Here is a 14,474-nt window from a genome sequence, read left to right as displayed (position 1 = left end):
ATTGCAATGGCTTTTTTCTAAATTTGTTTAATACTAACTTTGTGGTTGTATATTTCAGCATGGTCAGTAAACTGTAAAAGTAAACATTTTTATGTTTGTTTGTGTTTGTTTTTTTAAATATTTGACTGATCACTTGTTGTGTCGTGTTCAAAGCAATAAAAAAAAAAATAAATAAAAACAAAACTTCAGTTGAGATTGAAACTAAAACATTGGCAACCTACCTTCTTATCCACTCGGCCAAATCCCAGAATCATATCACGACCCTGAAAAATGATCTATTTTAATCTATAAGTTAACACCAGTGAATCAACCGGTTTCCTTTCTGAATCTTCCGGTCAATAAAAAAGAAAACAAAGGTATAACAAATAAAATGTTACCTAAGGCACGATTATATTATTCGTCTAGATGCCTGGATCATTGTTTTTATATTTTTAACTTATTTCAAACATTTCTTTTTGTTTTAAGTAAATTGGTTGAATCTTATTTGTATTGTGATTGTCTGATGTTTTGTTTCTAAAATCTTATGGAAGTAATCCTTCCGGCATGTATTAGTTACCATTGTGAAATAAGACACCTTTGCTAAAATGAGTAGGGTGGTCTTTGTAACATAATGTGTACTTTCACTTCGCAATTTACAAAATGAATGTGGCAAAACTAAATAGTTTTCCTGTAAAAAAAAGAAAACAAATGTAGACTAAAAGGCTATAGTCAGCTAACGTACTTCCTAACTTCCGGTGTGGCTGCTACCAGAAGTGGTGAAACAGTCAATCAGTTCTCTCACTTTTATTGTACTTCAGTATTTCGATTGTGAAGCGATTTATTGAAATACAGCATAAAGGATTTTGTTGAAAAATATACAATAAAAATTAACAAAATTATACGGATAAAAATAAAAAAATTAGTCTTTTTTAGAAAAATTAAATTAAAATTAAGAAAATTAAAAAATAAGTTTTTATTTTATTTAAAATTTTATAAGAAATATTCATGAAATTATAAAAATACATTTTTTTTTTTCATTATACATGATATTCCCAAAATAGTTGTAAAAAATTTTGAAGGTGTTTTCAATAATTCTTTAAAAAAAAAAAAAAACTAATTTCAATAATTTTTAATTAAAATAGGACCAAAAAACTTTTAATGATTATTAAATACAAAAAAAAAAAAAGAAGAAAAAAAGAGCAATCGGAAACATAAAAAAAATGGACAGGGGAGATATAGGCGCGAGAGAAAAATAGTGAAATAAATGATTTGTCTTGTCACTGCTTCTGGTAGCAGCCATGCTGGAAGTTAGGAAGTATATTAGCTAACTATAACCGAATAAAGAAATGTTACCAAGATAAGTTAGTTGTGTAAGTACATGTATTAAACAATTTTAGTTTAAACTTATTTTTAATCTTTTTTTTTTCTTTTGCAAATACGATTTAGTGTATTGTTTTTTTTTTTTTGTTTTTACACAGGCATCACCACATTATCAAGGCCAAGAAGCCACTCAAGGATAAGGGTTAAAGAGTGTACAGTAGAAATTGGATAATATAGTAATCATTAGTAATGAAAATTCGGTAAATTTGACAACTTATATGGAACGGCTCATCAAGAACTTATTTACGTCAGACTTGAACACAACCATATTGTAGTCAGCCGGAGAGCAGGAAAACGGAAGACAATTCCACAGGCGTGCAGTTCTTAAGAAAGAAGCTTTTTTCATTGAATCTATGTTTAGGTTTAGGCACAGATAAAGAGTGGGGGAAATTATTGATAGTGTTTGCAGCTTGACGAGTGTTTCTTGTGAAAGTTTGGCGAGGGGAGACCATAGACTGAAGCTCAGTTGAACACTTTCCATGAAAATAACGATACATCAGAGACAAACTCTGTTTTATCATGTTTGTCTGGTGTTTCATTTATTACAGCACAATTAACACATAAACTGTAGAAAATGAATCCTTCTTGCATACGAAACAAAATCGGCAAAACTAAATGTATAACAAACAAATGGTAACAAATGCAAGTTTAGTTACTCGTTTATGTACCTGAATTAATTTGTTGTACGTTTTAATTTGTTTCAAAATTTTTTTTTTTCATAGTATTCAATTTATATTTGTTTGCTGAAGACATGTTAATGTATTTGTGAGAGATGCTAGTAACCCTTCGGAAATATCTTATTGGATAAAATTGTGAACATGTTGAATTTCTATGCGGAATGTGTGCTTACAACGTTATGAATGTTTATAGTAGACAGGGAAAAATTGCTTCTATTATATATATATATATATAATAGAAGCAAGACATTAAAAACCTGTAAAAGAGGTATACAGAATTTTTAATTATCCAACAAGGAGTACAAATAAACTTGAAAGATCTTATTCTGCGGAGTTTCGAAAAATGCAATTCTTCTCATCAGAGGAAAGAGGTTTGCAAAACATACAATAAATTTTACAGGTTAATGCATAAAAAGAAACTACGAATATGGATTGAATCATATTTGCAGAAAACAGTTTTTAACAGCTAGTGTAAGTTTATAAAGATACATAATGATTATGAAAACAGGAACAACAATGAAAAAAAAAAAAAAAAATGGTAAAAATCCATTGAAAAAGAAGGTAAAATCTAGGAAGAAACATGATCTGAAAAAAAGAGAGAAAAGAAAAATATTTTCAAAACCGATTCTTTTTTTGTTAAGTAAAACTTAACATTTGTTATGTATTTAACATGTTAATAAAAACAAAATGGATGTAATTTTATATCTTACCCAGCACCAATTTTATTCAGTTTTGTTCCCAATTCGCGAGATTTAGACTTCTTTATACAAACTTCTGAAAATAAAGTCAAATTCTATTAAGTTTAGGAATAAACCATTTTGATTTTATTTTTGATACCTATATGTTTCGATCTTTGGTGAATTACTCGATTTTGTGCCAAGACTAGGACTGCTTGGTTATTGCAATTAATTACTAGAGGATCTTTAGTTCCTTTTTGCTTTAAAACTTTTTTTAGAAAGGCCTTTAGATATAGCGCCTCTTGTAAAGAATGTGAGAGAACAACAATTTCGGCTTCACAAGTGGAAAGTGCCACAATTAGTTGCTTTTTAGATTTCCATGAAATAACTGGCCCATCTTTTGATAGTCTGAAATAATATCCAGTTTTCGATCTTGATTGTTTCCCCAATATGAATCTGAAACCCCCTCTATTTTAGGGAATTTATAGATTTTCTAAATACTACAGATTGTTTCTTAATTCATTTAAGATAACAAAGGACTTGTTTAAATCCTGAACTGTTGGTCTTAATAATTTTTGTGATAGTTTTGTTACTGTGTAACATATATCGGATCTTGTAGCCATCATTAAATATATAAGACTCCTATTATCTCTCAATATAGCTTATTGTCAATTATTTCAGATTCTGGGGCCATACTTTTATTAATATCATTTTCAACCGGTGTAGCGCATTTCTTAGTCTTGCATTACAAACTTTAATAGGATTTTATCAATGTACATCAATTGTTTAAATTTTAGTTAAATCTATTCATTAACATTGTCACAATTTTATGCGATTAAAATGTTATCGATCCATAAGACTACTATCAGTACTTTATTGCTTACAGTTTGAATATACAAACAGGGGTCCACTCGGCATTGTTTGAATTGTTTAATCAAATGATTATGGAATATTTTATTCCAATTTCTTCCACTTTTTTAAACTATACAGTAATTTGTTAGCCTGCACACCCAATTTTTATTTTTCATTTTGAATCTCTCTGGAGGGATAATATAAATTTCACACAGCCTATTGGTGCATGTAAATAAGGATTTTATATGCCTAATTGATGGATGTTAAGGTTAATGCAATAAAAGTGATTGTTGTCAAATTTGTGGTCGGCAAAAATGTCGAAAAAGTATTCTATGCCATAAGAAAATCCTTTGGCAACAAATCTTGCCTTACAATGTTCAACCCCTGACCCTGTAATCTTTTTTGTAAAGACCCATCGGGAAGAAATTACATTTTTATTCTTTAGTAGAGACACTACCAAATAGGTTCTATTTTCTGTCAGTGCATCTATTTTATTTTTCATTGTCATTCATCATTGCTGACAATTTTCTGAATTAATTGCTTCAATAAAGATTTTGGGGGGTTATTTTCCATGGAATAGCAGTAGTCAACTTGATCATTTTCGAAATTGTCAACTACTAAAAAATTGGGTCTTCTATTTCTTTTTGGGTAATGTTCTGACAAACCTTTGACTTTAACATCAGCATCATTGTTGACATCATTATTAATATTTTTATCTTCATCAGCATACACTTCTTTATCGTCACTTGATGTAGGAATTTGGGGAAATATTAATTCATCCTCCTCACATAATGGATCTTTGTTTTTGAAATTAAACGTGTCTGAATTTTACACATCATATTCATTTTATTGTATTTTATCTGGAAAAAATAATAGGCTGGGCTTTCTTTGTTGTAACCTAGAAATATACCTTGATCACTTGGTATTTAATTTGCTTTTCTTATCTATAAATGCAAAACAAATTGAACCAAATACATGCATTCTGCTTAGGTTTATTTTACTGCAGAAAGCTTCATATGGGGTTTTGGATAGTCTTGTTTTAGTTGTGTATATATGCAACAGACGTTACTGCATACATCCATAAGTTCTTGGGGAGTTTTGATTCAATAAGTAAACCTCTTGCCATTTTAAAAAGTGTCCACCATGATCTTTTAGCAGTTCCATTTTGATGAGATGAAGGAGTGGCTGATTTCTCATGTTGGATGCTATGGTTAATTAATAAAAGTTTTAAGTCTCTATTAATAAATTCCATTCCATTATCTGAGTGGACACACTTTACTGTGCCGTAAGGGGCAATCTATATATATACAAAAGCGAAAATGTATGTATGTAGGTAGGTACGCTTTTCCTCGATGTCCACAAAAGGCTTCTTTCAGAGAAGTGCTCGCTCGCGTCACAACTTCTTAAAACTTTATATCATCTATAAATTGTAATATCTCACACTTAACCACGGAGCTCGCCTGTCTATTTAATTTTATTGACTTTCAAACGTTAATTATTCCACATTTCCCGCATCGGCACGCGTTACATTTGGTTTTCGGTATAAACAAAAAGCGAAACTCGACTCATCACCGGCCTAATTTGCTCAGTGGGGAAGCAAATAAATAAACACCGGCCCAGAGCCAGTGGTCTCTAGAGAGCTAAGTAACGTTTGTTCAATGTCGACTTCGTCATATCAGACGGTAGCTTTCATTTCGAGACGAGACACTCCCCCTAATAAACAGGGAGCTGGTTTTCCCCGAACTTAGTTAAAAACAAACAAACCGATTTATTTATTTAAAAACTGTCCCGCACAAAATCGTAACTGCTGAATAGCTATCGCCGTCACGACAATCAAAAACGTGCACCTGTTTTTTTTTTCACACTTTACTATTTTTCAACTGCGCGTCGTCAAGGCTTCGTTTTTTTTTCACGGGCACCTGTTTTTTTTCACATATGCTTACAAACACACGGGCAACGCCTGATGCCCCTCGCTAGTCTATAATATAAAAGAAAAAATGTTTATTTGTGTGTGTGTGTGTGTGTTTTCATGTATGTCCGAGAAAGGCTTTTTTTCTAAGAAACGATCGGTCGGCTCACAACTTCTTAAAACTTTTTATATCACGTCGAAATCATATCTACGAGTTAACAACGGGGGTCGCTTGTCTATTTAATTTGCCCGACTTTCAAAAGTTAAACACTCAACATTTTTCGATCGACGCATGTGAATTCGACTTTTTCATATAAAAAAAGCGAACAGACCCGCAGTAAATAAAATACTGCCCCCCCCCCAAAGTTGACCTCATTAAGTCGTCAGGTACGGACACCTGCCAATTCTTAATCTTACTTAAATAAATTCAAACATATTTCTGTTAAACGTTGCACGTTTTTTTTCACACTTTATTGTTTTCCAACTGCATGTCAAGGCTTCGGGTTCAATCCTTCCTACATACCTACCAAAAGTTTTTTTTTTTTTTTTTAAAAACACGCAGACAACCATTTTTGTTTTGATTTACCCAAAAACACACACACCTGTTTAAAATGTATGTATGTCTGCCTATAACTTTCAACAGAAGTGATGGATTTTCATGAGATTGTTATTTTTAAACTCGATCCTTCAGATGACAAATATCGAAAAACTGGCTAAAAACATGAATTCCTTTACCCTTAATGGGGCATTTTTCTACAAGTAGGGGTTGCTTGTTTGGCCGATATTTTCGGAAGTCATCCCCACTTCCGGTTTGGAGATGGACACAACGGCAAAGACGTCACATTTTCTTTACGTTCTTTTCCTACTTCGCTGTACAAGTTCGAGCCTGCCTACTACCACTTTTTCTTTTTTTTTTTGCTCAAAACACACCTAACACTCAGGCAACACCGGTCACCCAGGCTAATCTATTACATGAAGGACAGTCGTGTGCGTATGTGTATATTTGTGTGTTTGTATATCCAGCTGAAAGTACAAAACAGACAACCATAAAGTTGATATCGTCTGAAAGGTCAGTGACCCAAATCTAAAAATTGGATACGGCTATGAGCGACGTAGAAAGATATAGACGGAGTTAGAAATTTTAAAAATAAAATGTTCTGTATGTAAGGAGATAACTTTGGCTTTTCCTTTCAATAAATAATGCTCTCTTAATGTGCTCAATGCTTTGCAGCCATCATCCATTATCAGAGATAAACTTGTCATCTAAACACTACCAATTCTGAAAAACAGCGTTCTTTTCAATAAATTCAGGTTGTGCCTGCATAACTGCAGCTTTTGAATTCGTAAATAACCCAAAAATTTTACCTGCCACAATTCGAATTTCGATTCTGATCCATTGAAGTAAAGTCTTCTGCCGGATTCATAACCTTTTGAATTGAAAACCACGTTTAATTTTAGAATAATTTATGGTGGGTAGCTAATTTGTATGAGACTTGAACTTAAAAAGTTTGCAGACGAAGAGCAAAGGTCTTTCTCGTGAAGGCATGAAAACTTATGTGTGGGAATTCTAAAAAAATCCAGTATTTTTATGAATTGATTCTGGTTTCTGAGTAGTTGCGAGCAGAATATGGCTCCATTTAATTGGTCAGTTCCTATAAATATAATCTTCCATTTTCTTTAATCATACCCTCTAATTATAGAGGATGAGCCTCCTTGCTGTTTCAGTTACTCGAGACCTGGATAGAAATTACCAGTCAAAAATCAATTCTTGACAGGTGATGGGCCATTTATATGGCCCAATACCTGTTTGACTGAGGTATGTCACTTGGGTAGTACCTAGGAGGCCAACCCTTTCAGACCTTGTCACTTGGCTTTTGGGTGGAGTAAGTTTATCACTTACTGCCTGAGGCACCTCTACCTAAAAATGCAGACAGGGTTGTCCAGGCAGTTTTTGCTAAGCCAGATTGCTCTTCCTTTAGGAGTGCTGGTTGGAATACACCCACCTTCTGATCTTGTGTCACATCTTGTCGTAGTGGCCAGCAAGTAAATAGCTGCCCTCTAATTATATTAAAAACATTGCAACAGTTTCTTATAATTGTTGAAGGAAAGCAGCTTTGTCTTAGTAGCACTAAATGTAATCATCCATTTTATAGCCCGATTCCAGTATATGGTGGGGGTTATTCTAGGAACACGCGTGTTCAACTTGGCACATATCTACAATAGAGTCTCATCAAATATACTCATTTTGAATCAGAGAGATCTTTTGTAAAAATCAGGAATGATGAAGATCATAGTATCAATCTCTGAGGAACACCCATATTATTTAGATTTTGTTTATATGAACAATCAAGAATAACCCGAATCTTTATTTTAACTAAGGATCTTAGCTATATATTAATACGATAGCATGTGTGTTATTTTGTGTCATGCTTTTTGTCACGCTTATATCTTTTTTCCTCTGAGTGACTGTCGTTTGTTATAATCTTCCATCTCTTGTAATAAATAATTTTACCAAGAATTCTTAAGTTTTGGTTTCAATTCAAGAGACGTATCTCTCCACCGTACTGTATATCGATAGTCTATGGCTGACTGGCGTAGCTTCCGTACATTCATATCTGATCTACCTCTGCATTCCATGTTTAAAAAGAATGTGTCCTCTATAGTATCAGACCTGACAGAATGGTTAATTGTAGGCATAGACTTATTCATACCATCAAAAAAATTCCAACAAAAACCTAAACGCTAGCTATTGTTCTCCTCAGAATGTGCTTCTGCCATCGCGCACAGAAATCACTTTTTCCATAGCTACCAACATAATAGATGATGTACTGAGACTAAAGCTGCCTTCAGGGCTGCCAGCAACCACTGTAAAAGAGTAATAAAAAATGCAAGACAGCTATATGCTCAGTCCGTTAAATCCAAAGTAGCTGAGCAGCAGCTTGGTTCCCACCAGTTTTGGCAAATAGCAAACAGGATCCTGAACAGAAGTGTGCGTTCAATCCCAGCCATCATCAGACAAGGCCAAACTATTTGCCAAGTACTTTGCAGCTAATTCTACCCTATGCGACGAAGGCCAACTCCCAGTATTTCCAACTATAACAGACAACACGCTATGCAACATACAAATATCTGTGCGTGAGGTCGCCAAGCTCATCCAGAACCTTGATTTCAGTAAAGCAACTGGCCATGACGGCATTCCAGTTTTAGTGCTGAAAAAGCTCCAACTAGAACTTGCCCCATACTTACAAAACTGTTTAAGCGTTTCCTTAAGGAGAAGTGTTTTCCAACACCCTGGAAAACCTCATCAGTATGCCCTGTATTTAAGAATTCGGGCGAAAAGTCATCTCCCTCTCAGTACAGACCAATAAGTCTCCTGTGTGTCATGAGTAAGTTGTTGGAATCCATATTAAATAAAGTAGTCGACCACCTCAGCAGAAACAACCTTCTTAGTGACATGCAATATGGTTTCCGCTCCGCAAGATCTACAGCAGATGTGCTAACGGTTATCTCTCATAGGATTAGTGAATCTCTTGGCAAAGGCTTCCTTTCCAGTGCAATTGCTCTTGATATATCGAAGGCCTTCAATAAGGTATGGCATAAGGGCCTACTTCACAAGATTTCCATATATATATATATATATATATATATATATATATGAGAGAGCATTTTTAGTTTATTGGGAGTTTAAAATAAAAGAAATATTTATTAATATTATTAGCAGTGGAATATTTTGTTAAAAAAAAAAAAAAAAAAAAAGATAATGAAATGAATCATTTTTGACATCGGAAACATGCGTGTTGGGACAATTAACTGGAATCTGAAAACTCAGAACTTTTGGGGTTATTGGAATAATGTGCGCCTATTTACCGATGTCAAAAATGATTAATTTCATTATTTATTTTTTTTTTTTTTAATTTTTTTTTATTTTGTTTAGAACAATCTTCCACTGCTGATAATATTAATAACTATTTGTTTATTTTAAACTCCCAATAAAACTATAAGCCATAGATCATCCCCACAAGTGTTTTTATATTTGAGAAAATATATGTCCAATTAACGTGTTTTTACAGTAATTGAAAAAAATCATTTTATAATTAGATATTTAGAGATTTATAAATAAAGAATCAGAATTGGGAAAGATGTTGGTGTGCGTTAATTTAAAAGAGAAGAAAAACAAAAAAAACCCCCATATCTGTTAGGATATGTTCAGTAGAACAAACTTGCCTAAAACCATAGCTTAGCATTTTCAAGGTGATAGTCTATCATGAAATTGATTAATGCTTAACAGTGTACGCTTTTTTAGTCTGCTTTTATCAAATAACTGAATTTTGAATTGTGGTATAATGCACCAAAAATAAAATACCAATTAATTACTCATTGTTTGGATTCTTATTTTGCTTGATATAACCTCCAACATTTTTGTGAACTATGAATGGGTAGAAGCTCTTAGTAATTTGCAATTGTAGCAAACTGATGAAAAAGGAACAAACCAAAATTATGTTCAATGCTTCATCTTTATTTTAAGAATTCCTAGTGACGATTGCTTTCAAGAAAAAAAAAAAAAAAAAAAAAATACAAGTACAATATTTGAAAATATATTTGTTGTGCTTGTAATGTGAAATAGATGTTTTTGTTCTATTTACGAAAAAAAAAAAAAAAAAAGGCATTAGCATTTATGGCATATTTTGAGTGAGTTTTTTATTTTTTCAAACAGTCATTAGAAATTTAAAAAGATATGCAGTTTGTAAATTTTTTTTTTTTTTTAATGAATATAGTAGTTAGAATTCAAAAAGTTGGATGTTTATATGAAATGAAATGTGTTTTGTTTTTATTTATTGACTGATTTTTTATTTTATTATTTTCTGTGGTGTAAGTTAACCTGTACATAAATTTAAGTTCTATTCTTTTTTTTTTGTTTACTGATTAAAAGAGATGAATTGTAGAAACTGCCATGCCACAGGTTAACTTATACCACAAAAAAAAAAAAAAAATAAAATAAAAATCAGGCAATAAATAAAGATAAAGAAACACTCATTTCATTTTACAAATCCAACATTTTGAATTCTAATTGCTATATTCATTCCAATAAAGAACAGAAATTGCATATCTTTAAATTTCTAACAACTATGTTAGAAAAAAAAAAAAAAAATCTCACTCCACGTCATAGATGCTGTTAACATTTTTAAAGCTAATGGCTTTTTTCATTCGGAAATAGAACAAAGTATATTTTCAAATATTGTAGTGATATTTCATTTGAAATTCCATGCAGATTCCCAGAGTTCAACAAGATACAATCAAAGAAGGTTGGATGAATTTTTCATAATTTTTGGAATTTTGACATTACTCATAAGTATGTAATGATGTTTTCACCGGAAATGCATTAGTTTAAAAGATCACCAATCTAGACAAGCCTCACAAATTTTTTTCTGGGTGGGTTTGTAAAATAGATGACAGCAAAGAATCCAGAAACGTTTTCCTTGAAGTCGCTTCCAAAAATTTGCAACGTGGATTACAATAACCAAAACAGAATTCTGGTGAATTACTTATTTTTGGAATCCATAATTTGATAAACACAGTTCGACTTAAATTTGAGAAAAATTATGCTGACAGCATAATGCTTGATTTTGATAAAAATCTGATTAATACATTAGCGCTCATGTTCCCTTTATCTTTATTTAAAAAAAAAAAAAAAAAAAAAAGAAGATGGTTAAGTAACCATATTACAATATCATCTTTATTTTCCAGAGATATAATCAGTCAAAGATTGGAAAGTCTTTCAAACATTAAATTTACTATCTGAGGTTTGCAACACTGATTTCTCAGTTTTCAATATATATTAGAAACAAAATGCAGTACACATGTATATAATCAAATAACATAACACTAAGTGGTTGCAAATACTGTAACCAGAGGCTGGAAAAATATATTTCACATGTGGGAGTTGAACACTCTCAGCCTAACTCAATTATCGCCCTTTAACTCAGAAGAGCGACCTAGCTACGTCACTTCCTGTTTCTCTTAATTCACTCTCTTTTCCGCTGAACGCTCGACCAGTCAAGATGTGACGAACCACCGCTCCGGTGGCAATGGGCCACCACAATGTTCCTGGCTACCACCAGCCTCTCGCAAGTAACGTTACTCATCTCTCAATGAACTCATTCTTCTATCCTCTTTCCTGCATATTTATGCAAATAAATTGCATTTGTTCCGTTGATATATAACAGTATATTTTCGTCTTCATTATGCGACCTTTCGCCTTTTCAATTTCTCTACCATTAAATACACCCATTTCACCATTATATACATGGGGACGGGATCGTTTAAAACATGGCAGACCGTCCTGTCCCCAACAGATTGGTAGACTCCCGACGTGATCTTTTTCAAATGGTGACCTAGCAAACACTGAACAATCTTCGTTCCCAAAAACTTTTAAAACGTCCTCACTGTCGCAATGAAACATACCGTTACATCTTTAAATAATCAGCGAAATATACTCAAAAAAAAAGAAAGAAAAAACAAAACAAAAAACGCAATTTCCAAAAAAAAAAAAAAAAGGAGAAAAAAACTTTTTCGTTGCATTTTCAATGTTATGTCTAAATACACGTGCGTCAATTATCTATCGTCCGCCATCTTTTTTTCTTACTACTTCGTAGACAACTAATGTAAACAAATCACCTTGATATAAAAAAAATTTTCGTCGCAGCCTAAATAATAATAAAAGAGAACAATCAGTTTTATCTATATTCACGCACTTAAAAAAAAAAATAGAGACATTATTATCTTCTTCACATTTTTATGACCAGCCGTATTTTTGAACGATGTCTGTTAAAATTTCGATGATACCAACGGACTACTATTTTCACGAACATTTCGATTTTTCTCGCAAACGATGCACATTTCCGTTATAATCCAATCGAGAAAATTATTTTAATGACGTCCTGAATATAACGCGCTCCCTGAAATATTCTTAGACGTTCTTTTTGCGTCATTTAACTCAAACTTTTTTTATTCTGTTCTCCGTCATAATCGAAGCAAAATATGACCTCAAGAACCTGAAAGGTCAAATTTTCCTGTTGCCTTTATTCTTAATCAGTTTTTTCAACAAAACTATTTTCCGAGGACCAGTTCTTGTTTACCTCAGCCGAGAAACACTTCGCATGAAGAGACATGATTACGCACATGTAACGAACGAACGTCACACTATAGCACAGACGTAACTCCAGCGACATGCATCCACTGCTACAACGAACGAAAATTACTTCCAACAACTTCAATAGCAATTTCAACGTGTTTTCAATGTATTTTCAACGCCAGATTTTATATATGAATTCTGCTGTGGACGACGAAGTCTCAAAACATTCCGTCACACACGCGTTTTACCTCCTTTAAACCTTCTTCACTTTACAGAAATATTTTTTTTGCCATGTGCTAATAAAAAAAAAAAAAAAATATTTCAGCTTTCAATTTCATCATGGAGAACATGTGGCAACAAGCCCACTGCAAAACTCAAATAGCAACTCTCACGCTATTTCAACTCCAGTTTTCCACAATTATGGAAAAGAAAAAGCGACAACAAGTCTCTCCAGCGTCATGTTACGCGCATCAAGCCTCTCCACGGCATATCAACCCTTTCCAGCAACACCTCACAGGATATCAACCTTTTTAGCAACAAACGCGACAACCAACACAAAGATGTTCACCAAACACTGTACACTCCTGGATTTCACGATTCACCTCACATCACCGAAGTTCTCCAGCTAACATGAGTAAGCTGCATCATGCACACTGATACTCATCCTGGACGTTCAGACCGTACCGACTCACTGAGTACGCTCGAGCACCTGAACAACGTTGACACCGCTCTCTACGGACGGACAAATTTCCTCGCAGACTCACTTGTGACCGTAAGCGAACCAACTTCAACCCATCGTGCTGACCCTTGCGCACGCTTCATAGACTCCGCGGCAATACAGTCTATGACCGCAACACTTGCACTCAAACTCATATCATCATTCCTGTGACCATCCCACAGTTGTATAAGTTTGAACACTTTATCCTGATATTCTTTAACGTCGCAACTCTATCCTTACACCCTGCTTCTTAATAAATAAAAAAATTCTTCCTCGTTCTCTATACAGTGGACACACGCAAACATATATATGCATGCTTTTTCTCCAATTTTCTTTTCTCTAGCTTCCAGCTAACTAGGAAGGGAGTATTGTGGGAGTTGAACACTCTCAGCCTAACTCAATTATCGCCCTTTAACTCAGAAGAGCGACCTAACTACGTCACTTCCTGTTTCTCTTAATTCACTCTCTTTTCCGCTGAACGCTCGACCAGTCAAGATGTGACGAACCACCGCTCCGGTGGCAATGGGCCACCACAATGTTCCTGGCTACCGCCAGCCTCTCGCAAGTAACGTTACTCATCTCTCAATGAACTCTCATTCTTCTATCCTCTTTCGTGTATATTTATGCAAATAAATTGCATTTGTTTCGTTGATATATAACGGTATATTTTCGTCTTCATTATGCAACCTTTCGCCTTTTTAATTTCTCTACCATTAAATACACCCATTTCACCATTATATACATGGGGACGGGATCGTCTAAAACACAGCAGACCGTCCTGTCCCTAACACACATCATAACCAGAAAAAACGTATCCCAGGGTTCTACTGTACTGGAACAATCTAAGAGTGAAAGGATACAATCAATTTTTTTTTTTTTTGTTAAGTAGTTCTTATAATAACCAACTAATATATATATATGTATATATATATATATATATATATATAAATTAATGACAAAAGTCTATATTCCAAAGTTCATGATATTGACCATCTTACATTCTTTAATTCAATTGACATTTACAATTCTTGACAATATCTGTTTCATAGCACAAAATCAATCAATTATATTAATCAGGAAAATAAAGCCCATTTCGACATGATTAAAAATCCAAAAATTGGAAGAGAAGCTGTAAATACCTTACATGTTT

Source organism: Euprymna scolopes, chromosome 5 (assembly GCF_053919585.1).
Source record: "Euprymna scolopes isolate OS-2025 chromosome 5, ASM5391958v1, whole genome shotgun sequence".
Classification (NCBI taxonomy): Eukaryota; Metazoa; Mollusca; class Cephalopoda; order Sepiida; family Sepiolidae; genus Euprymna; species Euprymna scolopes.
The sequence above is the reverse complement of the archived record's forward strand: the minus strand, read 5'-3'. Positions refer to the sequence as shown.